At 38.1% G+C, this 20,872-nt stretch overlaps 1 protein-coding gene across 5 annotated transcripts in view; it reads left to right on the top strand.

The window, feature by feature from the left end:
- The window catches only part of sema6cb (semaphorin 6Cb), a 146,992-nt gene that overhangs the window by 21,183 nt on the left and 104,937 nt on the right, over nt 1–20,872 (top strand). The gene's annotated exons all lie outside the window — the stretch shown is intronic.

The raw sequence follows: 20,872 nt of genomic DNA, 5'->3' as shown, positions 1-20,872 counted from the left end.
GTTTAAATCAAGTCTCACGGCGAGCAGGCGACAAATGATAGAAAAGTATCACAGTTGGAAAGGGTAACGGGGAGTTTTTCAAACGCATTGAAAAAGAGAAACAAGCGGATGACGAAATCGGAGAGAGATCACTTAAGAGAAGACAAAACAGATGAGACGGGAGACGTGACATGAAGAGTGGGAAAAAATCAGCTGGAAACACACATGCATCACAGAGCACCTGTGCAAGGCCCTTTTACTCATGCCCCCTGTCTACCCAGATATCCCTTAGAGATCAAGACGCATCCCACAAGGCTGGAGAGCAGAGCTGGTGGTGACAGGCTCTGTCGGCCGGCTGCGGGGAGCAGATGGCTGGCCAGATGCAGGGTTGCGTTTGACCTTGGGCCCCGTGGAAGGCTAAACATCATAGGCGTCCTCCGGCGCTTCCACCTTTCTGCCGCTCCATGGAGCCGCTGCTCTGCTCTGACAGCTTATGGTTGTTTTATTTAGATGAGCCATATGGAGCTATTATGTGCTCCATCCTTTAACTGCTATCAATATTCCCAGTGTAGTTTATCACCCGATGTGTATTTGAACAAAGACGAGTTCAAGTCCTCCAGACTGTCCAATCCATGACCATGACAGTAGAGAAAGGGAGGGAGGGGGGAGGGGGGGTTATAATTGTGGTCAGCTGATGCAGACTCTATGGAGGGGATCTTAAGTAAAGCCAGGGACACACTTTTACGACTGTAAGGCCGATTATGAATGTAATTTGATACTTACGACTGACCATGCCCAAACGCACAGAGTCAGAGATAGTTGCACACAGTTGGTGTTTAAAATCTGCTCCAGTCGTTGGAAACAGTCTCTAAGTGTGTTCAGTTCAGTCTTAGAATGTTTCAGATAGTCGTTAGTGTGTTCCCAGCTTAAGTCAGTGACGCAAAGGATTATAAGCACGTATGCCAGCTTCTGGATTATTTGTCCCCTTTCTCTCTAAAAGTGTGTGACAATTTCAGTTAGTGCTGCATGGTAAATCCCAAATAATCACGATTACTATTATGGGTGCTGCGATTAACTGTGTAAAGTATAATTGTTTACACCATTTTTTTTTATTTTTTTTTATTGTATCTTACATGAAGAATATGACGTGCAGTTGTTATAGTGATACGCCAATATAAAAATGTTTTTAAATTTTCCACTTCCAATAAGCCACTAATTATTTTTTTTAACTGATAAATGTTTGATTATTAAAATTCTATACTTTTTTTCTTTAGATTTAATTTATTTAAACTAAAATCAATCATTTTAAATATTACAAATGAATTCAAGCATCACAACATTATAATGTACAGTATGGAAAATTTTTAGATTTTCTAAACATTACATTTAAGGGTGTTATTTCATTAGTGCTTTTAAAGATTCATTTTAAGTGAGTGTTAGATGACAGCAAAGGAAATCTATATTATTAATATATATCCAATATCAGCATTTATATTTCCAATATCACCTGATAACCCTATAACCAATGTTGTCAATGTATCTTGCATCTCTAGTAACTGGGTTCACTATAGTATTTTGGTTGCCTGGAAATCAAGACCTAAAACTGAAAGATTAATGGTCTGGCATCGACTAATGAAAATTGGCCAGCTCGAGGGGCGGCACCAAGCATGCATTTGATAATCTCACTGCATGCAATTGGATAACACTACGACCAATCACAACAAGCCCCATACACTTGGCTACCAGCAGAGCTAACTGGTAGATTAGACTCTTGCCGTATCCGGTCGGCAAAACAGCAAAAACGCCCTTCTTGCAAAGGAACGATTCGAGCGCCGTGTTCTGTTCCTCTTTTAGATAAAAAGCCAAGTCTAACTCGTTCATTGTAGCGGCCAAAGCCGTTTCAAACAACTGGTGTTCATCCCATAGCCATCTTGCAATGTTTACTAATGACTTTGACGTCACAGCGCTGTCGTCATCTGTTTAGCTCGCCTCTGGCCCGCCTATATCAGATAACCCGATGTGATTGGTGCAGCTCAGATCGAGGGGCATATTTAATGAGTATCATTACTCGACGCCAGAGTAAACTCGCTGACCAAATTCAACTTGTGCTCTTGTGAGAGCTCTGGATTTCCAGGGTAGTATTTTGGCAGAAACTATGGTAAATTATTTTGAGGCTGCACAAAATTATTAACTACAAATCAAATCAGTATTAATAATCATAATTACAGTGTCAAGAGAAATAATCGTCAGTAATTATGCAATTCTAATCTTGTTTTAGCCATCATATAGCTAATCTGATTTAATTATACCACTTTATTTTCTCACTAAGGTCATTGCACTGTATCCTTCAGGAGAGCGTCTGTTTCCTAATAGCTTAATGGCTTTTAGTACACTTTTACCAAGTGCAATGTCTAGCTGTTTACTCATTTTTCCATTTAAACATTTGTGCAGTGGTGGTCACAGATATGTGCCGTGCTAATGGTTCCTATTCTCACAGTTTTCTTCAGAAATTCATAGCACCATTCATTTATTAGCTAACATAAAAAGTGATGCTGATAGACGTTTTTGGATCTCCGTACAGACACAGAGGCCATATTCTGCTCCTCCACTTTTTAATCTTCATTCATATTCATTGAAGTACAGTTTACTCTCCAATCTCAGAAGATAGCTGATCAAACACTTGGTGACACAAAAGACAGAAGTGAGCTTATTTTCTTCATTTTTTGAATCAAGTTTGAGAATGTTTGATGGCTTTCCGGCAGCCTCAAAAACATCAATTCATCTCAACCTCAAGCCTACCTGACAATTGAAATAACCTCAAATGGTGAATCTGGCTCCACGTCATTTTTGTCAACAAATACTCTTCCCCTCATAATAGGTTTATTTAACCACAGGTCAGCAGAATGGGCAGATGCCAGCAGAGGGTTTGGTCCACCATAGCTTTTTACTGATTTATAAATTCTCTCTCATGGTTTATCACTCTCATTAATGTCAGCACCTGCTGTAGTGGGGCTCTATCTGTCTGCCCGCAGGCCCTGCAGCTGTGCACTGAGCTCAGGCAAACTGCCCATCAGTCCTGCCCCCTCCACCCATCCACTCCACCAATAAGCAGTTGGCTGAGGTAGTTTGCTAGAACCTTGCTAGAATCAGGTGCACTTGTTCTGTTGATTGTAAATATGTATTTATCATGGTCTTTGTATGCACATTCAAGTACATTTGCCGTGAAAAAAGTAATCACAATGAAAATTTAGCCATAGGAAACCTGGGAAACACAATTGTCATTATGTGAAAAGTCAAAAATATAATTCATAAATCAGTCATATTATAAAAAAAGTCAAAAATTACAAATATTGTCTCTGTGAAAAAGTAATTGCCCCCATAGTCTTCAAAACCTACAAATTTTAGTTTGAGTGAGTCCGAGACTCTTATGCCTGGTTCAGATTACATGATTTTAGCCCGATTTTGGCACAATCCGTTTGACGTAGGGTGTCATGGGGATTCGTAAACTTCAACGGGCGTCGGGACGCAAGATTTGATCATTTCATCTCGTACAGTGTGTCATAGTGGGCGACAAGCTACGTCGCGTCTGCGATGCTTCACGACATCACTATAAAAAGACTAGCATGTTTAATTTATTTCGGTCCTCCACGACGGGTTCTGTCAAGAGTGAGTGAGTGAGTGTATGTGTGTGTGTGTGTGCGCGAGTGAGTGTGTGTGTGTGTGTGTGTGTGTGTGTGTGTGTGTGTGTGTGTGTGTGTGTGTGTGTGTGTGTGTGTGAGACGGCACACGATGACTGGTCGGAAAGCAACTGATAGTCTGACATGTTTCTTGTCCACGACACGACAAGATTTTAGGAGTCAAAATTAGGGGTCGACCGATATGCCATTTTCAGGGCCGATGCCGATACCAATTATTACAGATCAAGTAGACCGATAACCGATATTTTGAACCGATATATAGCCTATGTCTAGTGTAAAAATGTAAATTAATGTCAAAATTAAGAATAACAAAGGGTTTTGACATATACTTTCTTTAAATGTTTTTAAACATATCTTTAAATCGGAGAACTGTTAATAATAACATTAATAATAATAAAACTTAAAGACACTATTTTAATGGTTAAATTAAATTTTAGTAATCAAAAAGCATTTCTAATGAATTGAAATCATCAAACTTATTCAATTTATTTACGGTTTAACAAAAATAACATTGTAGGGCCCTATGAAAAACCGAACTTTTATTTTAATGGGTTGCCGTGGAGATCTTTGCGTTTCTGTGTGTTTATGATATGACGATAGCTTTTCTCAGTTGAAGCGTTAAAAAGCTCATAAAGCGACTATGGAGATGATGTTTATGCAATCATGTCCTCATATAATGATGCGGCTGAGGCTGAAAACACCTCAAGCGTCACGTGTGTGTGTGTGTGGTAAATTAAATCACTTGTCTTCGCCATTCATTTAGAGAAACGCAGGATTCATTTCATTTAAGTAGTCTTTTTGTGGTTTGAAATTCGATTTGATTTGTACTGACCTGCTTTTTAATTAGATTTTTTAAGTTGACAAATTCTGTGGCATTCCGCTTTATACAGTAAATTCCGTCCGTGTTTTTTGTATCGCGGAAATCACAGGGCCCTATTATATTGAGGTGTTTTGCAACTTCAGTGTAGTGATTTATTGCAACTTCAGCAAAGTCTGCTGCTGCCTTAATTTTGAGAGAAAACTGATCCGTGATCAGTGAAGCTGCTTTAGTCAGCAAGTGCTTTCGGTGTGAGACTGCAAAACTTTCAGTGCCTTCAGCTTTCCGCGTTGATTGGCCGGACTCGTGACTCCCAACAAATCAGATGGGCGGGGACATTGGTCTAGTCTACAGAGTGGTGAGTTCCGACAGAGGTGGCTGCGTCAGAGCCAAAAATAACACATTTCAAAATTAAATTATTTTATCGGCAAATCGGTTTTGAAAATGGCCTTAATATCGGCGCCGATAATCGGTCGACCCCTAGTCAAAATCGTGTAATCTGACACAGTGACTATCGTAACAGACAAAAAAATTGTAGTGAATATTCCCAAAAGCGGTCAACATTTCTAAAAGTGCACAGTGGCACCTCATCTGGAAAGCTATAAATAATCACAGACAAACTTTCAAAGAACTACAGGGTTCTCTCGCATCAGTGAAGGTCACATTCCATCACTCAGCAATAAGAAAGGGAATGTGCAAAAATGGACTTTATGGAATAGTAGTAAGGCAAAAACTTCTGTTCATTAAGAAGAACATCAAAGCTTGTATCATGTTTGTTATAAAGCATGTGATGACCCCAAACCTTGGTTTATTCTATTGACAAATGAGTCAAAATGTAACTTTTTGTAAGGTGGTTGTCTACCTGTATCAGTTGTCAAGCAAATACAGCAGTGTATATTGTAATAATGTGATCATGATGCCTACAGCGTTTTGCTGCCTGTGGTGGCCTCGGTGACTTATTGAAAAGTAGCTTGTATTGTCCCATATACTAGATAATTCTTTAAGAGATTGTCCGAGCATCTGACCGTGAGCTGAAATGTAATTGTATGATGCAATAATCCAAAACACAGAGTCATGTTGACATCTGAAGGACTGCAAAGAAACAAAGACTCAAATCAAATTAAAGGTGATTGCCGTTGATGCTGTTTAATGTTGTCTAGCCAGATATTAGATTTAAGGGTGGCATTTACTTTTTATCAGGGGTGATGGGAGTCTGTGTTAGCCAATTTCACCCAATTAAATTTTCTCTTGGCTTCCCTTTGTGCAATATTGTTTTGTTCTCCAAATTGGCAGTTGCTCAGGGGGCAAATACTTTTTCACAGCAATGTATGTCAATAATAAAACGGCAGTAAAATAAATACTGGATACAAAATATTGCTTTATAAGAAGCTAAGTGATTATTCAAATTTAGTTTTTTCGGGGTGCAGAACTAAATATGGTGTTAAAAGAACAAGCATAGTGGCAGGAGAAGGAGGAGAAAAGAAGGGTCAAAACCAGCGTCCCCCCTCCTTCTGTTATTATTCACAAATTGATTTCTTAGGACCTGGCGCCGCATTACACTTTGTTTGTGCATTGTGTGTGTTTTCTGCTGCCTTTAGTTTGTCTGTTAATCCATCAGCGCTGGCTTTGGGGAGGGGGAAAAGCTTGCACATTCGGAGCCAGGAAGCACCTCCTGGCTCATCTGTGCCCTTTAATCCTGAGAACAGCCATGCTGGTGAGATTGCAGGCCCCTCGGTGTCTCTCCTTCTGGAAACTTCAAAGTCAGGCATTGGCGATTTGGAATACAGGGAGGCAAAGTCTGCAGGGAGCCTTCATGCAGGTCAGCCCAAATCTTTAGCTGAGAGCCCCTGGTTCAGTGCAGGTGGATCTAAGGCCTGCGCTCAGAGAGGGAGAGGTGTTGTTAGGCAGATGGACCGGGATTAACCCCCTCTGCCACCACCACCACCAGATCACCAGCCATCTTTGAATTATGACTGTTCCCTCTCTCTTTATGTCTCTCAGCTTTTCAGAAGGCAGAACTGTGAATAACAGATCAATCCTATTTCTTTATGCAGCTATGTGTCATAAAAGACATTTAATGTCTCTGTAATAGTCAGAAGTCTTTTCTGTATTCGATACTGGATAAGTGGAGGGTGAACCAACTGTAGGCTGAATCTAGTTAGAAAAATACTTAGTTAAAGCAGACATGTTTTGAGAGAATGTATTGAATTAAGTGTATTTTTCTTATCTCACTGACAATTTTTGTTTCTTATTTCTTGTTTGAAATATATAAACTAAATTTATGTAGAGCTATAATGTTTAAGCTATAACAATATTTTTGTTATTATTTAATAATAATAGTAATAATAAACAATTATTTAATTTGATCAGATTATTATAGTAAGTTGTTATAATACTCTACCGTTCAAAAGTTGGGCCAGTAAGATTTTTAAATGGTTTTGAAATTCTCTTATACTCAACAAGACTGCATTTATTTTACCAGTAAAAACTATAGTATTGTGAAATATTACAATTTGAAATAACAAATTTCTATTTTAATATATTTTAAAATGTAATTTATTCCTGTGATGGCAACGCTGAATCAACAGCCATTACTCTAGTTTTCAGTGTCACATGATCCTTCAGAAATCATTCTAAAATGCTGATTTAATGCTCTTTTTATTCTTATCAATGATAAAAAAAAAACAAAAAAAAAAACGTTGTGCTGCTTAATGTTTTGTGTAAACTGTTCAGGATTCTGTGAATTTTAAGTTCAACATGACCATTTTTGTTTAAATATAACTTTTGTAACATTATAAATGTCTTTTATTGTTACTGATCTAATATTCTGTAATAAATCTGATATTATTAATATTATTCATTTATTTTTCATTATATAGTTTTCTTTTATTCAGAAACATGCATTAAATTGAACAAAAGTAACAATAAAAGACATTTATAATGGAGTTGCCTAACCTTCCTGTTCTGCCCGAGGAAATATAATTGAACAACTTATTTCCTCAAGCTGTAAGACTGACCCAGAACTTGTTCACCTTTATTACCTGGCCAAAAAGAAAGTTCGAATTGGACCTGAGGATGCACTGTGATGTCGATGTTTGAACTCGTGTTGTTCTCAGGGAGGCAGGGACACCACAACGGGTGCTGTGAGGATTCACAAACACAAAGGAGTGGCAAATTCATGAAAATGAAACGAATGAGGTTAATACAGCTTGTTTTATGCAGAGATCCTTGAGGATGACATTTGTTGTCTTGCACGAAATGTAAATGAAGGAAAGGCTTGCTTAAGATGTCTCAGAGGGAGGCAGGCACTGTGTTCATAGAAAAATAGCAGCAGATCTGGGTTCAGATTCCACCTTGTCTTCCCTAATCATAGACAGAAAAGACTACAAAGCAAAACAGATCTAGAAATATCTCTCGTATAATGTTTCACATTGTTAGAAACTTCATTAATATGGCATAATATCTCATTCTCTCCCTATGTCTTATTGAACTCAAATTGTTTTTGTCCTTGGCTTAGTTTGGCGTCTTACCTCATGGTCTTGCAGTATGTTCGGTTTTACAGGCTCAGTTATGCCAATGAGATGTGACCCTGGCTGAAAACATTGAAGAATTGTGCATCAGCCCTTTAGATGCCAGATCTGTCTGCCTCTACAAAGACAGAAAGAGAAGACATCTCTTCACCAATGAGATTCTACAAAGGCAATTAGCTTAACGGCAACTGTGATGACAAGGCTTTGGCTCGCTTAGGAGATGTGAACCGCCCTACTGTGATTTACCTGAGACAGAGAGGACACCTTGGGAATTTAACTTGCCGTACTTTTTAAAAGTTTGTTGAAGTAAACAACTCTTGTGCTCATTAACTTCGCTGTCGCCCTCATTTACGCAATGGACTCTTAAATCCAGCTGAATACTCTGCTTGGGTCTCATTCTGCTCTCTAATTTCCTATGACGTAAATCAGGATATTGTGAACAAATTCAAGCACTAGCAAGGTCCTTGATTCTCTAAAGACTGAGACACTGATTACTCGATTACTAGCAAAGCAGACTGTGTCACAATTTCAAGGTTTGTGCGTTAATTGTAGCAGGTATTTCAACATTGCTGTATCTTTCATTATAGCTGTAAAAATGTACACTGCCATTATATTTATATTTATATTTATTTATATATATATATATATATATATATATATATATATATATATATATATATATATATATATATATATATATATATATAAAAAGCTTTTCTTGCATTTGTTAAAATGACAAATCAGACATTAAAGGCACACTATGCAAGATTTGTATACAAGTTTGAGAGTTATCAATAACAATCAATATTGAATATGTAATTGTGCATGCTCATGTCTCTTATTTTTACATTAAGATTACTTTTAGCATCATCTAATGCTCACTTGCATCTTTAATACTAATAATTTAAAACCTAATTTAAAGTAATCGTCTGCAAACCTAAAAATAAAAACATTTTATACTGTACATAATAATGATGTGATTCCTAAATTCACTTGGGCTTTTTTAACTGATTAATGTTAGTTTAGTTTTATTCTTATATTATTTTATTCTTGTTTTAGCTTGTTTAACATAAGCCCAGCTCATGAAAATAATTTGCATCTTATCGGTATTGTTCGTAAATGTACTTTAAATTATGCATTTAAACAAGCATTGTAAGCATTAATTTTACTTTTCATTTTTAATTCAATTTATTTAGACATAATAAATAGTATCATTTTAGTATGAACGCTTTAGTGATTATCAGCCATGACTTTATCTGCAACATAATTTAAAACTTAATCTAAAACATAAATTCCTGTATAATATTTAAAAGTTTAAAATTGTTTTCCTGTCATTCAATTTAGGAATGAAAGAGCACAAAAAGAAACGACTTGAATGACTTAAAAAGGAATAAATGTCAGCAATGCTGATCTGATTCTGGGGCACGGACATTTCAGTGAATTAAACAACCAAACTCCCTGGCAAGTGCATTACTGAACTAGCGAGTGGATCAAGACACAATGGATGCATGAATGTGACTTATTCGGATCTTTTCCTTCACTTCTAATTCCTTCTTCACTCACTTTCTCCTTCATTTGCTCTCAAGTCATTTGTCTCATTACTCTAATTTAACAGTGCACTTCACCATCTTTGTGGGGGAGGCCTGGCTCCTTTAAAGACCTGATTGGAATAAGGCGATGATGGTGGTGAAGGAGCCATTTATATAAGATGTGAAGGAAGGTGGTCTCAGCTATTTTGAGTACCAACTCATGCCCACAAAGTCTGCCAATTAGCTTAAGTGGCCTCCCAGCGAGCTGGATTAGTTCTGTACCTTTTCGAGAGAGTGAGAATTTTTTTTATTACAAAAAAAGTGGTAAAACTGGTTAAGCTTCCGTTCTCTAATTGCAGGTCTGGTTGCAAAATAGCATGTTACATTACAGACGCCCACATGCAGACGTGTTTTATGTTGAGGTAGAATGACTCCTCGGTTAAGCTTTGCAACACGACTGCTGTTTTTCTGTGATTTTTACCTGTTGTGTTTCAATGTACATTTGTTCTGCCAAGCTGGCTGCCTCTGATAAGTTTTCTATGCTTTTGTTCTGTTCCATTTGTTCTCACTTTGGCCACATTGTTTCTCTTTAAGGGTGCTACATCTTAAAAATAGCCATTGTTCATTTCGATCCCGTGTGTGTGAAATGCGTGGTAAAAGTTTTGACCGGATTCCAAAAAAAATGGTTCCCACAGTCTTCGCGCCGCAGGCAGGACAGACTGCGTGTATCGATCAGGGTGTAAAGCGGGGTTTCACCAGAGATTAATACTGTGCTCAGCAGAGCTCATGAAGTTGTTAACGTAATGTGGAAAAACCGGTGTGATCAGCCATATTGACAGCGCAGGGCAAGGCCACTGATTAAGTAAGTGAAGTGCATTTCACGAGCTCACTTTGGTTCCCACATCAACAGTATATCATGTCTGAATTCTCCCTCCAAAGAAAATTTTGTTTTGCCCTTGTATGAGCCAGTGTTGGGGAGTAAAGAACTAAAAGTTCTGGCAGAGCAATGCAATAAAATGCTGCATCTTTTGTGTGTGCACATCAGAGTACACAAACACTTATTATGCTTTATGCCCAAACATGATGAAGTCTGATTTGTTTTAGTGAATCGGTTCACTCGGATAGTTTATCATGTTATTTTTAGTTTAGTTATATTCACTGATTCATTTAAAAAAAAATTTTTGTTTAATGTGCTGCATTTTAAGTCTACCCTTTGTTGCCATATACAAAACAATATAATATTAATTACAATAATCTTACAAAATTGATTAATATTTAGTTAAATGCCGCTGTTGGCCACCATCTCCATAGGGTAGATGATTTGTTCCAGAAACATTTTTTTTGTCATGCTGATTGAAAGTCTCTTCACATCCTATTAGCAATCACTAAGTTAAGTGTATATATATGTGTATATAAATATCATCTGTGGAAGGTGTAGGACCATAAAATGTTAGTCTAATCATTGAATTAGGCTAGATCCGAATTCAATGGTACAAAGTCCTGTCAATGTATATATGTCCATACCTCCGTGCACCCTGCTCGCGCAGACATCACATCAGCATGTTTCATGCTATCCAGGGTTAGAGACAGACCTCAGTCACCGAGCACCGAAACAGCAGCCACCTTTTACAGTTCCTCCTGAACCAAAACAAAAAGCTTATGCTGCGTTCATGCCATAGTTTGGAAGAGATGGAAACCCGTGACTCGAATTTGTTTCAATGGCAACACTATCAACGCCGAAATGAAGCTGCAGCAGTCAGGTGGTAAAGATCAGTGCTCTTTGAGTTGTTTTTTGTTCATTATTATTGTAATGTTATGTGCTTTGAGTCATGAGGTAATTTAACGCCGTCTCTCGTGATGCTTTTATTTGCTCTCTGCTGTGCGCGTTCATGTGTTTTTAAGAAGGCGTGGCTTTGGAGACGCTCTGAAGGGAGGGTGGGATCTTGCATCCAAATATAATCACATAGCTACCAAAACTCTCATATAAAGCATTGGGAATTATAATTAATTTATGTTATGGTTAATTTAAATGCACCAGTTTACTAAAAAGATTAACTGATTCCTTTGAGTCCCTTTGCAAGCCTCTCTGCAGAATGTTTGCGTTCTTTTTGTAGTGATACAAATTAATAGCATCATATTTGTTAAATAATCTTACAAATTAATCATTTTTAGGCAAATGCTGCTGCTTGGCCACTGTGTTTTACTCAAATATATGTGTAAATGAAACCCTGTTTTGCTTTTTTATATTCTACCAGACATGAGAGGGCAGCACTGAGTCATGTCAGTTACAGGACATTCGCTGCTCGGAAGGATAGATGTAGAAAAATAGAGACAAGCTGTGTTCAAAATTGACCCCTATACCCTCATTCACTACTCCACTAATATACTCCACTAATATAGTCCACTTGAAGGAGTGAGTGAATTTGGAAACTGAGTGTGCTGGAAGGGATGCCGCTTTTGCATAGTTTGTGTCTCAATATTCACCTTGCATATGTGCTGTTCTGTCTCAGCATTCACCTTGCAGTTAATTCATGGTCTGAACCCGCTCCATCGACAAACGTGCGATATCGATCACGAAGGATATATGCAGAGTTGACAGAAAAATTTTACACATGCCATAGCAGATGAATAGGCTACAACAAAGAACTAAAGCCCCGCCTCACCCAATTCGAATGTGTGCAAGGATCGGTTTTATCATGATCATTTTGAACGCGTACTTAGCTAGTCTTATGCCACTCGGTACCAATTGAAGATACTCTTTACCGCTATGGAGGTATTTTGTCATGTCTAATGTATTAATAATGCCATCAGAATGCAACCAAAGCACAGGATAGCAATAAGTAGATGGCTATAAGTAATTGTAAATCATACAAATGCCATGATCACTAGATTTTATACAAAATAATATTATATATTGTATTGACAATACAAAGGCAGAGTACAGTAACTTTAAAATAGTGGTCAAAAGAGCTCAAGACTTTATGTAGATCATTTTCATTGCTAAAACATCTAATTGCCAGATTTCCAGTGTCCTACATATAATTAATTTGGCGGGACAACTAAAAATCTTTAAAGTCATTTTTCTCAGTTCCACACTATAGTGAGTTAAGGTCTTTTGCCTTTGTAGGGCAGTATTCTTTGGGCTTGTGTAAATAAAACTTTTCAAATGCTTTTTAATGGCATTTAATATCTTGGTAGTAGCTTGTAGTATAGCTAACTACTTTTTTGAAGAGTAGCTTGACTGTTTTTTAACCATTTATTAGCTTAAGTTACTCTTCAAAAGCATCTTCCCCAGTACTGGTAGGGTAGGAGGACACATCCAGGAGATCAATGGTTTAATCCAGAAAGTCATAGCAGAAGAGAATTTTTATTAGGAATAACATTATTTATGAATCTTCATTTCAAGCTGCGCTCTTCATTGTCAGCACATTTGAAGGCTTAATGAATGCGTATGTGTGGTGTCTAAAGCCTGAAGAAATTGTTATATATCTTTTTATTGGACATGAAAGGTCACCTTGAGAAAGGGAAATTAGACATTCATTTTTTCCCCCCTCTGCCCACTGAACATAGCTGACCTGCATTGGAGAGACGTGTTAGTGAGTTTTTAATCAGCATGGATATTTATTTATTACCCTCAGCCTGGAGCTAATTTACTTCATCTCACTCTCCTGTTTCAGGTCATTTACATACAGCCCTCCCCCAAGGCCTGCTGGGACAGGATTACTGTACTAATTGCTTTTTGGTATGATGGAGAACAAAGCAGCCTTTCTCTTCCTCTTCCTCATATTCCAAGCGACTAATGCTAAGAAGTTTGCAGGAAATCAGCTACTTGGGACCAAGACCTTGACCGAAATGTATTTCAGAAACTGCAGCTTGTGTGTGAGAGCTTATGTACTTCTTGTCCATTTGTAATCATCTGCAAATCTGGTTCCTTAAGGACATGGTGAAGTGGCACAATGGCTTCGATAGTCGACACACGTACACAAATGTACACAGGTGAATTGATTTTTTTTTTTGTGTGTGTGTGATCGCTACACCAGAGTGTGATTGAGTGTCTTTTTGCAATCATGGGTCGCGTGCCCGAAGACCCGCACACGCGAATGTGATGAATGACCTCACAATGAGGCCTGTCACTGGTAGGTAATGTCACTAAATCTCCCACCACAAAGACCACTGCATATTCGATAATATCGACTGTGTGTTGGGTGTATGTGAGCTCATCCTCTGTTTGGGATGTTCTGGGATATCTTTTCTTTAATCTTAGTGTTATGGTATAGTTTTATCTCTGTGTTTTTGTTGTTGGATGTAGATGTCTTCGAAGGCCAATCCAAAGAGCAAAGGTGAATGGGCTGGACTGATACAGATCCAGATGAATAGAAAGATTGAGGAATAATAGGCTTAATAGATGAACATATGAAGCACATGAAGAAAGTCTCTTTATTTGGAGGGTTTAACATTTTGCTAAAGGGTTCCTTTTCGGATCGCCTACATGTGCCTTTGGGGCAACATCTTAAGTTGTATGCTCATTCAGATCCTTAATGGCTAAGGCCAGATGGTCAGCAGGTTACTTCATTCTTTCATTCATGATTTATACCTCCTGTTTGATTCAGATCTGATTCGTCGGGAGTTTCTGCTTTGGCATGGTTGCTTTTCGAACCATTTTCCACCCACAAATATAAAATGATCTGTTTTCCGAAACCTCCGTTTATAGTCAGTGAAGCCTGCGGCCTCTGTTACCCACAATCTCAGAGCATTTATTTCCTGTTTAGAGTTATACCAGCTCACAGCCGTTGTAATGACGGCCTTAGGACAGACATTCGAGGCTCAAGAGAGACTTTTCTCTCTCTCTGTCTCTTTCAAGTCCAGAGGTGCCTTCTGAAGCTTGATGCTTTTGACAAAAGTGTCTCAAATTGAAATGCTTAAAACTGTGGACCACCATCTGTGTTACCATGGAGACTGTTTTTTTCTCTCTCTCTCTCTGGAGTGTCGAGCACCGGTTTCATGGCACTCTAATTGCCATAGACAGTGGTGCGAGAGGTTTTAATGTGGAGTTTGGCACTCAATGCCAGGAGTAGAGAACATCAGCTCCTTTGTGAGTTTATTTAGAGTTTAGATGGAGAGACATATTAACTGAGTCTGAGAAACCTGAATGCTCCTCTGTAAGCTTTCGGTAAATAAAGTTGTGTTTGTGAAAGTCTCTTTAAAAGTCATTGTAACTAAAAAAGCACAAGAAAAGACTTATTTGACATTTCTCGAAGTCCCATAAATCTAAATTGGCTTTTCACTTGGCAAGCCATTTTTTGTTAATTACATATAGTATAAGAGCGTCCACAATTAACAAAAAGGTAAAAAATTGACATTTTTGGACAAATAAGAGTTTTTTTTTTTTTTTTTGCAAAACAAATACATTTATTCAGCCAGGATGCATTCAATTGATTAAAAAAAAGTGACAGTAAAGACATTTATAATATTATTTTAAATTGTAATAATATTTCACAATATTACAGTTTTTCTGTATTTTCGATCAAATAAATGGTCCGAACCAAAGTTCATGTTTTGATACATTTTATACATTCGGTAAGTTTTTGTTTGGTTTCACATTTACATGACATACTTGCGTCCTGTCGTCATCATCTATCATCATCTATGTTGGCTGCATCTTGACATTGATTGGTTTGTAAACGGACATGTGTCTGACGTCAGTGTGTTTTCAATACAGTGGGTAACTTTGATCAGAATGAAAAAAAAAAAAAAAACCCTGAATGAATGAACAGACCCATATCGCTGTCACTATACTGTTATTATTACGGCATTACTACCTGCAGCACCAATTATACTCGAGGCTAGTTCAAATTCGCCAAATGAACGTCCTCGTTATGCAAACATTTTATCGTCGCCAGCAGGAAAAGAGGAGAAGACTGTAAGCAATCCTGCGAGAACCACCGGAACTTCCTGTAAATGGTCTGAAAGTCCGAACCATACAGAAAATGCTTTCACACTAGAAACGAACCAAACCTTTGTTCAGTTTGATCCGGACCGAGACTACCTCTTTTCGTCTGACCAAATTTCGTCTGTTTGGTCCGGACCGTGGTCCGGTGGAGGTTTCACACCTGTAATTTTGATTCGGATCAAATTGAAAAGTCCAAAAATCCGGACCAAACAAGGTAGGTGTGAAAGGGCCAGAGACTTTCGCAAAGGAGTTGCATAACATGCAGGTGGCAGAAATAACCTAGGTATTTTGGTACCACAAACTTTTGAAATATTCAAAAGCCTTAAGCAAAAGGTTTTGGTCAGCGTTTCATAGCCACTAAGTAGTCTGCTTTTGGCGTCGTATCTGTTTGAGTAGATATACAGTGCGGACCCGAGATGCTACAGAGTTGTTGATGTAAAGCATTTTTGCTGTACGGTAATGGGGGAAAAATTGCCTGCGGCGGCAATTGCACAATACTCGAGCCTGTGTGAAAGAGCGAGCAGCGGTGATCTCACCTGCCCTGAGGCTCCTGCTCTGGGCATTGAGCACATTGTGTTTCCTGCAAGGCCACGTGTGCAGCCCTGTGTCTACTGTCGATCTGCCCTTGACTCTTTGGAGCAGCCGGCAGACAGACAGAACACGGTAATCAATAACTTCCATTTAGCGGTGAGCGAATGATGTTCACACGTCCATCAGAGAGAAATGGGAGTGCACGACGGGGTGAGACTGACTTGCCATCACAGATTGACAGCGTAGCATTAGGTCCATTTCACAGCATAATTGCAACGTTAGGCCCACATTATGCTTTTATGCAAACACTGTTTATGCAATGTTTTACAGAAAATATAATCATTTCTGTTTTTTTTTTTTTTTTTTATGACAGCCATATGGGGATGCATGGTATTGATACAATGTTGGTTATCAGCTAACATAACAGTTTTTTTTTTTTAAACAGTATAGTAACTACACTCTAATAACTAAATAACACTGTTAAATGTAATATTTAGTAAATCTCTAAATTAATTTTTCATATTGCACATTGTAATGCTGTCATTCCGAAATACACGTCTAGCGTTTAAAATAGTTAATATTTTTTTTATTGTTACTTTATTTGTTAAAATAAATTTTTTAGGCTAAATACAATTGAAATGTAATTAAAAAAATCAATAAATAGCAAATAATTATCCGCTTATCAGTATTGAGCAGAGTTTTAATACTTGTATCTATAATTGGTGCCAAAATAAGCACAGGTTTTGTGTGCTGTGCAAAACAAGACTTTGAAACACTGTCTTATACGATGAACTTTGCATGGCACTATTTCAATGGCGTTTTAATGACAGGGTTTATGGTGTTTTAAAGGCAGTTCTCTAGGGGACTTGGCCGCTGAGTTTATGATTTTTCTAGACAGCAGTTTGACCTGTAGCGTTTTATTCTCCTCAAACACACACACTCTCTCAGAGGAGCTGGAAAATGCTAGAGGAGGTCATGGTTGTGTTGCATTTGTTCTGTGTGTACAGAGGAAGATAGTGAGAGAGTGTCTTCTGTTGACATTGAAGCCAATCAGAATGCCAGGTTCAATAAGTCTTCATCGCTTTCCATCCTCACTCTACCTGGCATTAATATGCGTTTCATATCGGATAGTATCTAAATATTTTCTATCTTGCATTCCAATGTGTCTCCAGTGTGGTCGGGTAGAGATACGATCACTGTTACCCGAGCAAAATGGAAAGCAAAATACTGTCAGATAATTCAGAAAGCTTTCCATCTCCCCGAAGTTCTCCTACTTTAGAAACATTGCCACAGTAAAGGATGCTAATAGGAATCGAAAGTGAAGAAAAGAGGGGAAAATAATTCCCGTGAGACGTGACTGAGGATTTGGGGAGAGAAAAAAGAGATTCCTGGTGTAGTCCAGTGGAATAATTAATTGGATGTTCTTCAATAAATCAGGTGACCAGATCGAAGCATTTCTTTTTCACATTATGAAAGCAGAATAAAAATAAAAAAGGCAAGAACTTACAACACAATGCTTTGACAACAGATCAAAATACACCATAACTGAAAACTATATGGAATAACCTAGTTATTAAACTAGTCAACTAATGTTGACTTTTCAGCAAAAACGCTTTAGCATTTACATATTTGTTGACTCTGGTCAGAATCCATCTTTGACCAAACCTCCTCCAAATGTGGTTTTAGTGATTCAGTGGGATCGGTGACTAGCTTTTAATATGATCAAATGCATTCTGACTGAGATTCAATGATCAAAAACAAAAAAGTGTCAAGCTCTCTCTCAGAGGGGGTGAGGAGGATATTTAGAAGGTGTAAACGTCTGAATCTGATGTGCTGTCTCTCACAGCTTTCCTCACTTTGCTGTGTAAAAGCCAGCTAATGTCATTGTGCTTCAGACGTCTGTAAACTGTCAGCTGTTTGGGCTACTTAGAGATAGCAGTGCGTGTGTTCCCACAACCCTAGAGCGCCTTAGATCTTGGGAAAAATGCAGAGGGTAAACAAAAGCTAGTGTGTGATTGGGTGTTTTCTTTTTGTCCCTAGGGTTTTCTGAAAAATCACAGCGATGACGGGACATGCACGCTAGGGCTATTTTTGGAAATAATGTTTTTAGTGGCTAGGTCCAGACATGGAACTACCAAGGCCTAGTGTAAATATGGCCCTTCAACTGGCCATTGTCACCTCCAAAAGCTCTTAAAACAATTACTTTTAATCTAAGTCCTGGCCACAAGGGTTAGCCAATAGATTGAGCCAGAGTGCACTCATGGCGACTCTTTGAGGATGACATGTTCTCATATCCTCTCTCCAGTGTAATTTCCTCACACTTACCTTATTTATCCAATAAAAAGTCAAATGTATATCACATTTATATATGTATTTTTTTTATTATATTTTATAATTTTTTATATTAAACGTGTAAACCCAAGTAGACCTTGATGCTGTAAAAAGGATGAGAGACAAAGAATTATAGCAATGACTGTAACAAATCAAAAACCAATCTTTAACAAACATTAATAATGTAAAGGGGCTGTCACATTGACCATTGTTCTGCAATATTTCACAGGGTAAATCTAGTAATTTCAATAGGAATCCATGTAATTTGGAATTTTGTGAAAGATTTCCTGACGTAGATTTACATCAGGTTCAGTTGGTCATTTGAATTAGCACCCTTGACCAATAGACAGCTGTTTGGTTTGAAAATGACTTCTGTGTGAGTTGTGCTTCATACATGACTTTTTTGCCTGCAAAATTTTGCAGAAACTTTGCTAATGTGATTTGCATTTTTTCATCTTCATACTATTATGTATGTATTTATGTACTAATCATACAGATTATGAATGTTAGGAATAACCAGAATGTTTTAGATGAATATCAGTTGCCAATCATGTTTGAAAACGATGAATATTCATACGAGCCATTGAATATTTAACATGCAAGGTTAAGTACTGTTACAGCCCTTGGGTAGTCCAAGTGGACGCAAGACTAAATTTTCTCTTATCTCACTGTGTTTTTAACAGGCTGGATCTTTCCGCATGTGTTGCGAAACCTGCTTTTGCTTTATATTAGTTAAGCTAGTCCAAACCCAAGCAAGGGGCTGTCAGTGCTGTTCTAGCGCCTGTTTTACACCAGCCGTCTCTTCTGGAACTAAATACAAGTGATCAAAAACTCTGGCCTGGCACCACCACCCACACACTCTACCCTCATATTCAGCCCTCATTAACGCCACATAAATAACTAATGAAGGATCAATGAGAAGGGACATCACTGGAATGCTGGATGGAGCCCACTTAAATTTCGAGCTTTGTAATTCTCTCTCACTCTGTTACAGACTCCCTCTGTCTCTCTGCTCCTCCTTTTTTTCTCTCTTTAGTCTTAATTGAATGTCTCATAATGCAAATTGCTCATCATTTATGGATGGGCCATGATGGAGTTGACGGCCTCTTTTTCTCCCCATCCCAGATGCGGGCCGCTCAACAAAGCGGCAGGACCGTGAGTGAAGTCTTTTCTTGCCGGCTCTTAGACTGCAGATGATGTTTAGTTCGTTTTGTAGCTTTCCCAGGTGTGTTCTTACCTGTCAGGTTTGCTGGAGGGCCCGGCACCATCTCCCCTCGCTCCTCACCTTGGCATCTGTCTTCTCTGAGCCTCTGAAGTCTCTAATTGACTTTTCAACCGCGTACGGAGTAATTGGGTTTTAATTACCATTTTACATTCTGTTTTGATATTTAAATCAGTCTTGTCATCTGAGCGAAAAGCAAGTCACTCTCCGTTCTCTCCACCATCGCTGTGCCATATCGCCAATTACGCAGGCGCTCGAGGCATTCACTGACAAGGTCTCATAGACAGAGACCTGCTAATGGCATCCTCACTTATTAACAGTAAATACTAATTATCTCCCATCAACTGCGTACTTCACAGAATCGCTCAAACAGCTGTGAAGATGTTTTGTGGAGGTGTTTCCTTTTTGTCCTTTTCATCACCACGCTTTTACTCTGAAAAAGGCCGATAATATGAAGATGTGCTAAAAGCACACACGTGAAGGTCTGTGGGATGTTTCAACAGATGTCTGAAGATTTTCCAAAGAACACTGTAGCTCCTCACGTAATGAAATTTCTGGGCCCCAGTTGGAATAAGTAGTCATCTGTACGCTCTCCAGAGAAGATGCAGATGTGAAATTATAATTTGTCATTGGTTTGTGTGGTGCTCAGTGGCTCATTCACACAGTCAGTGTTTATGTATCTACGAACAGTTGTGACTCTGCTATTGTCCTGTTCGTACAACAGCTTATAGAAATGGATGAGTAATGTTTTATATCATGTTCCACTGAAACGGTTCATGAATATAAATTTCATCGTAGCTGTATAATTTTCAGCCTGTTGCATATTTGTTTTTGTGAAAAAAAAAAAAAAATTGTAATGAATATTTTATAAACACAACTTACCAATATTAAATGGTAGAAAATATTAAAGTGCATACATAAATATGTTTATGTAGTTGTTTTTATATATGATTCTTTTGTAAATAAAATAAGGAAAGATTGCTATTTCTATCAAAATTCAGGCACTTTCAAAATTCATTGAGTCTTGAAAATTTCATGGAATCACTTCGGTTATCACTCTTCTTTTTAACTGAACTGCGTGTAAATGTAAGAGATTGCAGACATTCCCCTTTGCTGGCAGATGTCTGAAGGATCTCGTTGCAGACCACATAATCTCAGATAATCAGAGTTCTGTGTCATAGTTGTAGTGAGATTTGTTGCTGTGTAACTGTGATCTTGGATGAAGTTTAATCTCAGTGTGTCTTCAGATTTTTGTTTGTTCTGCATACCTGTGTCTTTGAGATGT

Source organism: Squalius cephalus (assembly GCF_949319135.1).
Source record: "Squalius cephalus genome assembly, chromosome: 15".
Classification (NCBI taxonomy): domain Eukaryota; kingdom Metazoa; phylum Chordata; class Actinopteri; order Cypriniformes; family Leuciscidae; genus Squalius; species Squalius cephalus.
Note: the sequence above shows the minus strand (reverse complement) of the source record. Positions and strands in the feature narration are given on the sequence as shown.